The sequence below is a fragment of the Penaeus chinensis genome, chromosome 36 (genome assembly GCF_019202785.1).
Source record: "Penaeus chinensis breed Huanghai No. 1 chromosome 36, ASM1920278v2, whole genome shotgun sequence".
Taxonomy (NCBI): Eukaryota; Metazoa; Arthropoda; class Malacostraca; order Decapoda; family Penaeidae; genus Penaeus; species Penaeus chinensis.
Window position 1 is genome coordinate 14,160,637 of NC_061854.1, and position 7,092 is coordinate 14,167,728.

Consider the following 7,092-nt stretch of genomic DNA (forward strand, 5'->3'; position numbering starts at 1 on the left):
TAACGTGACTTGTAAAAGCTTTCTGAGCACATCTTCAAATTATTTGCTAATGTGTATATATATTCATGGAAACAAGGTAGTGAAAGTAGTTAGAAAGAATGCGTTGTAATTATTTGATTACGTACGTGAAATTGGTAAGATGGGGAGAGTGAGTGTTCATAATAAAGATACCATCAGTGATGATAATGATTATAGTAATGACAGTAATTATGATTATAATTGTAATATCTAGGATGATGATGTTAATGGTAGATAAACATTAGTGATAGTAATATGTATAATTATGATAATAATAATGATGATTATTCTTATGACAGTGATTATGAAAAATAATGTTAACAATGATAGAAACATTCATAATTATAGTTATGGTAATAGTGACAAAAGTAATAAAAAAATATAAATAATAATTATAATAGTGATAAGGATCATATTCATTATATTGAGATGGTGAATAGATTAAAAAGTTTTTCATTGATAGGGGATTCACATTATTTGTCATTGTTGTGGTCCATAAAAATACATAAAAAAAAAAAAAAAAAAAAAAAAATGATATACAATATTCCATAGAAATACATCACAAAAGGCTTTCTTGTAGACTGGAACTGTTACATCCAGTGATTTGTTCAAATGTATAGTTCATATGTATAATCTTAAAATGATACTTAAAAGAGTGATACATACTATTATTACAGAAAAGTTAATACAATAATAGAAATGTAAACATCAGGTGTTGCGAAACAATTATTATGCACAAGTTTGGAGGGGTGTCTGTGGTGCCCCTTCACAGAAGAGATGGGAATGAGGGTAGTCCTATGCAGAGGTAGATGGGAGAGAATGATGATCACCTTTTACACCTCATCTTCATTTTTAACGAGGTTTCTTGTGAAGGATTTAGGAGTGGTTGAGTTGGATGGGCCAGGATTGTCATGCTTTCCATGTTTGATAAGAGTCGTCTACTTCTCTCTAGTTTTGCTTTCAAGATCTTTTGAGTCTTGATCGTTTATATACTGATAGAGTTGCCTGCTAGTCTGTTATACCCCAAAATGCTAAGTGATACTTTATTTCCAATTTCTTTTGGCTAGAAGAACAACTTATAGGTTAATGTATATATATGTGCACCTCCCCAATAGATGCATTATCTGTTAGGGAGGTGGAAGGGGTCAGTATATTTCTCATGGCATGTTTATTTTTACATTCATCCCTATGAAACTCTGCCAAGAACTTCTTGAACGTTGTCTAAACGTATGAAGATTTTGTAGATATTCTTAGAAAAATCAAAAGCCCAATGGTCCCCTCAAGTGCCCAATATCAGCTTTATGTTTGCTGCTTATATTTCTTTTTATTATTTCCAACTTATTCCAGCATCATTATGTGTTGATGCTTAGCTTTGAATGGATTTGTGTCAGCCATTATCTGCTACCAGGAACTTGTAATGGTGGTTGTAGTTTTGTTAGATGGCTCCAGGAGTGCTAAGCTACTAAGGAATAAATTAGTAGTCTACTGAGTTTATGGTAAAAAGTTTTTATGGGGAATGCTCTTAATGTTGATGCTGTTATTGACATTATGATTGCTATAATGCTATTACAATGCTGTTTGTAAAAATGGAAGATAGTATTTCCAAAAATCAAGGAAAAGGGTAAACAGGTGAGACTGATAGGACTAGTGATTGCATCCTTCATGACTAACTACTGGTGGATCTGTCTGTGTATAAAAACAATCAATAAATTAATCTGAGAATGGGTATGGCATGTACATACATGCCATCCTTGGCATTTCCTGACAGCGTTAATACTTGACAGGTCCTGAGAGTGTATTGGTGTGGTGGCATCAATGTGTTTGGGTGGCTGAAAAGTATAGCAACATTGTTAGCAGCACACACTGACTTTCAGTTTTTGGTACACATACATATTCTGGAATTCTTATGCCTATTTTAGATATATTTGATTTTACACTTTATTTTTTCTGAACAGTTTCTTATGAATTTGCAAAAAGATTTTATACAATCTTTTAGAAAGCTAGTGATGACAGTGAAACGTGATTAACAATGCATCCACAAAATGTCATTGATGAAAGAGTGAAATGACAAATAATGGTGTGACACTTATTTGGGATCTCCTGTAGTATATGGTATTGCTCATTGTTAATTTCTGCAGTGCCATTCTTGGGTCATTAACATGCACAAAGAGGAGTCAGGATGTTACTCATGTTGCTATTATCATGATCGATGTTGTAGTTGTTGATGTTATGATTATCACTTTGATTATCACCATGATTAGCCTTATGATTATCATTTTGATTATCATTATGATTATCATCACTATTATCATGATTACTATTATTTCTATGATTACTATGATTTTTATGATTACTTTGATTACTATCATAACCATCATCATCAGCATCATCATCTATCATCATCATCATCCATCATGTCATTCATCATTACCATCACTGCCATCATTACTATCATCATCTTCTTCTTCATTATCATTATCATTATCATTATTATCATCATCATCTTCATTATCATTATAATTATCATCATCATCATCATCATCATCATCATCATCATCATCATCATCATCATCATCATCACCACCACCACCACCAATCACCAGTAATCACCATCACTACCAGTCACCACCACCACCAGTCTCCACCAGTGATCACAATGTCATTGATAACCATCATTATTATTGTTACTGTTATAATTATTAATATTGTTAACATCTGTTATTGTAATCATTATTACCATAAATCACTTAAATATAATTTGTTTTTCTTACCATCATACTTACAATCACAATCACTATCCTTGCCATTACCATAACCATCACCATTGTTGCCATCAGTAACATGTCACTATTGGGCGTTATCTGCACCAGGCATTGATTTTAGGATTTTAGTCCTTCTGTCTTGTTGGGATGGTGTTATTGCTTATTTTTATTTTTGACCATTATATTTATATGTGTATTTATGTGTATATGTATATATATATATATATATATATATATATATATATATATATATATATATATATATGTATGTATGTGTATGTGTGTATGCATGTAATATATATGCATGTGTAATATATATATATATATATATATATATATATATATATATATATATATATATATATATATGACATATATATGAGATATATAATATACATATGTATATATAGTATATATTTGTACATACATACATACATATGTAATATATGTAATATATGTAATATAAATATATATATATATGTATATATATATATATATATGTATATATTTATATATATTTATATATATATTAATATATATATTATATATATATTTATATATATATTTATATATATATGTATATATATATGTATATATATATTTATATATATATATATATTTATATATATATATTTATATATATATTTATATATATATTTATATAAATATTTATATTTATATATATATTTATATATTTATATATATATATATATATATATATATATATATATATATATATATATATATATATATATGTACATATATATGTACATATATATACAGTACATGTATATATATAGTTCATGTTATGGATATTATGATTGTTGTTATTTTACTTTTATTATTGATAATGTGTTGTTTTTATAGTCATTATGATTATTACTGCTAGTTTTATTTTTTATATTATTGCCACTATGTTCGTTATGCATTTTGAGTTATTATATATTAATTTTTTTTCTCCTTTTTCTCTCAATCTTCCACCCAGGATACAGTTCCCATCTTGTGCAAGGTGGCTGATACCTCACAGACCCTTATTCATGCTTAGTAAGTATGTCTGGCCTGCATGGATTGCTGACCTGGGGTATCTATAAGCAAACAGTGGAAGCGTTGGCAAAGTTAACTTCACTGGGGTCTGATTCCTGACTTTGCTGTGTGTGCATGCAGATGTGAGGAAGAGGAGGAAGCCTGGATTGTCCTTGCCATATGAGGAAAGTTAAATTATTATGTAGAAATTTGTCATGAAGCTCTCTGTTGTGGGGAAGGAGTTAGTGAAATGTCAGTGAGTAATTGAGAGCTTGGAATTTTTTTTCTTTTTTTCTTTTCTTTGGGGGGTTTATTTATTTATGAGTAAAGGCTTACCTGTGTTTCTTTGCTTTTTACCGTGATTTTTACAAGTCATTATTTTTTCTTTATACTCCATGCCTTTCTTCCTTTGGTTAGAAATATGTCTTTCGGATCTTTGTTCAACTTGTCTCTTGTCCCTTCCAGACAGTCTGGTTGTGTGCATTGATGATGTAGCATTCAGGAAGGAGAAGGTGACATTTTAGAGACTGCAGTGAGGACTTTTTTTCCCCTCTCTCTCTTTCCTTGAAATAGACCGGCCTTTGGACCCACTGGTACTTGTCATCATTAAGATGGTGTTGATTTTTTTAGGGTATTGATATCAGCATTGGTATATGTTATAACTATAATGTCAGAGTGAACTGTGATAGTGATGTTAAAAATTTAATAGTGAGATGTACTAACACTGGCATATGCAGATAGCTTTCTTCTGCAAGAAATGCTCAACCAAAATATGTGATTTCTTTTTATGGGGAGAATAGGAGATTATACATCTTTTTATTTTACCATTAAATGATAAGGTATCTGTTGTACTAAATTTGCAGTCATTATAATGAAGATGTTGGCTTGACTTAGTTTATCATTTGTAAACAGTGTGATGTTTTTTTCAGACATGTTGGTATCCTGTAAATAACAGTTTTCATTTGATATCCAGGAGTTCTAGAGAGTCACTTTTAACAAAATGGAGATGAACTAGTAGCATGTCCCATTTCTGTCTAGAAGAGTTTAAATGATTGAGTTGGTTATTCTACTGGTACAGTAGCCAGATCAGTTTTATGATAATACTTTTAATCATTCGGGGAATGGAGAGGGAAGCAGTTCCTTAGGTCACTGATATGGTGGTGAGAGTAGTAAGCTCATGCAAGAAAAGTTCATGACAGAGGGAAAGGGGAATGTATGTTTTAAAGGTAGATTTAGGGATTTGTCTTTCCTAAAACTGCTGATCATTGTTTATTTAGAGGTGAGAGTTTGGAAACTAGTTAAATGGCTTAATTTAAAAGAAGAAGAGGATAGAAGTAAACAATGGACTTCTTCGGGAAAGTTTAGATAAGCATAGCAGGATATTTCGATTTCTTCATCTTTAAAGTATTGTCATCCACAGCTATTTATCATGAATATCTGTTTTAATGACCCTTTTTCCACATTTACTAATCCTTTATTATTTTGAAGGATTGTCATGCATAATGATTGGTGGTCGTTATTTTGAAAGTTTGGTGATAATGTAGCCAAAAGGAATGCTAGAGCATGGATATTTTAGTGCATTTGGTGTGTATGTGTGTCTGTATGCTTGAAAGATAATGTTCATAGTATATTTCATCAGATTTAGAAATGAGACAAGCGTAACTTCTCGTTCTTTTTTTTCTTTTTCATTATATCAATATTCTTGTTTGAGGCTATTGTTTAATATGAAACACACCATTGTGAAAGTTTTTTTTTTTATATGATTTTTTGAATTTGACAGGATGGTGTACTTCTCGTGTATTTGGAAGACCTAAACTTACACTGCAGGATCAATATTTATAGTTTTGTTAATTTTATCCTTTGAAATAGAGGAGTACTGTATATCCTTTCTCAAGTTTCACCAATTTTTTGTGATTTATTTTTCTTATGATATCTATTTATGTTAATTAGAAAATGTAGAAAGTCGTGCGATAATCCCTTTCAGAATCGAAAGAATCAACTGTAACGTTTATAATAATAATAATAATAATGATAATAATAATAAGTATACAACTAAGCTATCCCCCCCCCCCCTCTATCTACAGTGAGTATGAAAAAGACATTTTTTTTTTTTTTTTTTCTCACGTATTTTGGAAGATCAAAATTATTTACCCGTTATTGCAGCAGATAAAACTGAAACAGTTACATTTTGGTTTTTAGTTCCTTGGTTAATTTTGCATTCAGTGTTGGGTTTCCTTTTTTGCTATATTTAGTTGCTAAAACCATCCATTAAAAATGCAGAAAGGAAAGAGAATAATTTTCGTGAAAAGTGTATGTAAGCTTCTGTCTCATCTTAACTATAACCTGTAAAGGTTCATATTAAATGTATATATTTGTATAAAATATGGTTATACATTAAAATTGTATCTATCATGCCTTTGTATTTTATTAACCAATGGTCTTATGATATAGTCTTATTCAGTGTAATTACCCATCTTTAAATAGGTTACTATTCACTAACCTGGTACTGATTTATATATATATATATATATATATATATATATATATATATATATATATATATATATATATATATTATCTATTTATTTACTTGTGTATATATATATATATATATATATATATATATATATATATATATATATTTATATTATATATTTATTTACTTGTGTGTATATATATATATATATATATATATATTATATATTATATATATATTATATATTATATATATATATATATATATATATATATATATATAATATATAAGATATATTAGATATATATACCACACACACACACACACACGCACACACACACACACACACACACACACACACACACACACACACACACACACACACACACACACACACACACACACACACACACACACACACATATACAAAATACCAAATTTCAATATTTATTAGATGCGATACAGGACGGGGGGTGAGTGTCAGCACGCATGTACGAGAAGCTCTCTAAACAAATGAGATATCCACCACAACTGCAAAGAGTGCAGATGTAGAGAGCATCTGGGTTAACGTACAATGCAATATGTTTCCGTCATTCACTGTAGGCGCAGCCTATAGGCATCCCCATAGTTCTTGAATCTTTCTGAATCTTTTGATTATATAGAAATGTTACTTAAAAAGATACCTCTTTTCATCCTGGGTGATTTAAATTATTTAAATAAGCCAAATGCATAATTATGAAAAACAAATTAGAGTTGTTAGTGTCAGCCACGAAATCCTCCTTAGTAAATTAACATCACAGCATGGATATATAC

At 29.7% G+C, this 7,092-nt stretch overlaps 1 protein-coding gene across 1 annotated transcript in view; it reads left to right on the plus strand.

Annotated features, from left to right (window-relative positions):
* Positions 1 to 6,217, plus strand: part of LOC125044744 (E3 ubiquitin-protein ligase MARCHF5-like) — an 18,945-nt gene extending 12,728 nt beyond the window's left edge. Inside the window, exon 8 of the mRNA XM_047641636.1 lies at positions 3,766 to 6,217. The gene's annotated coding sequence lies outside the window, so the exon portion shown is untranslated. The remainder of the gene's footprint in view (positions 1 to 3,765) is intronic.
* The last annotated feature ends 875 nt before the right edge of the window (positions 6,218 to 7,092 follow it).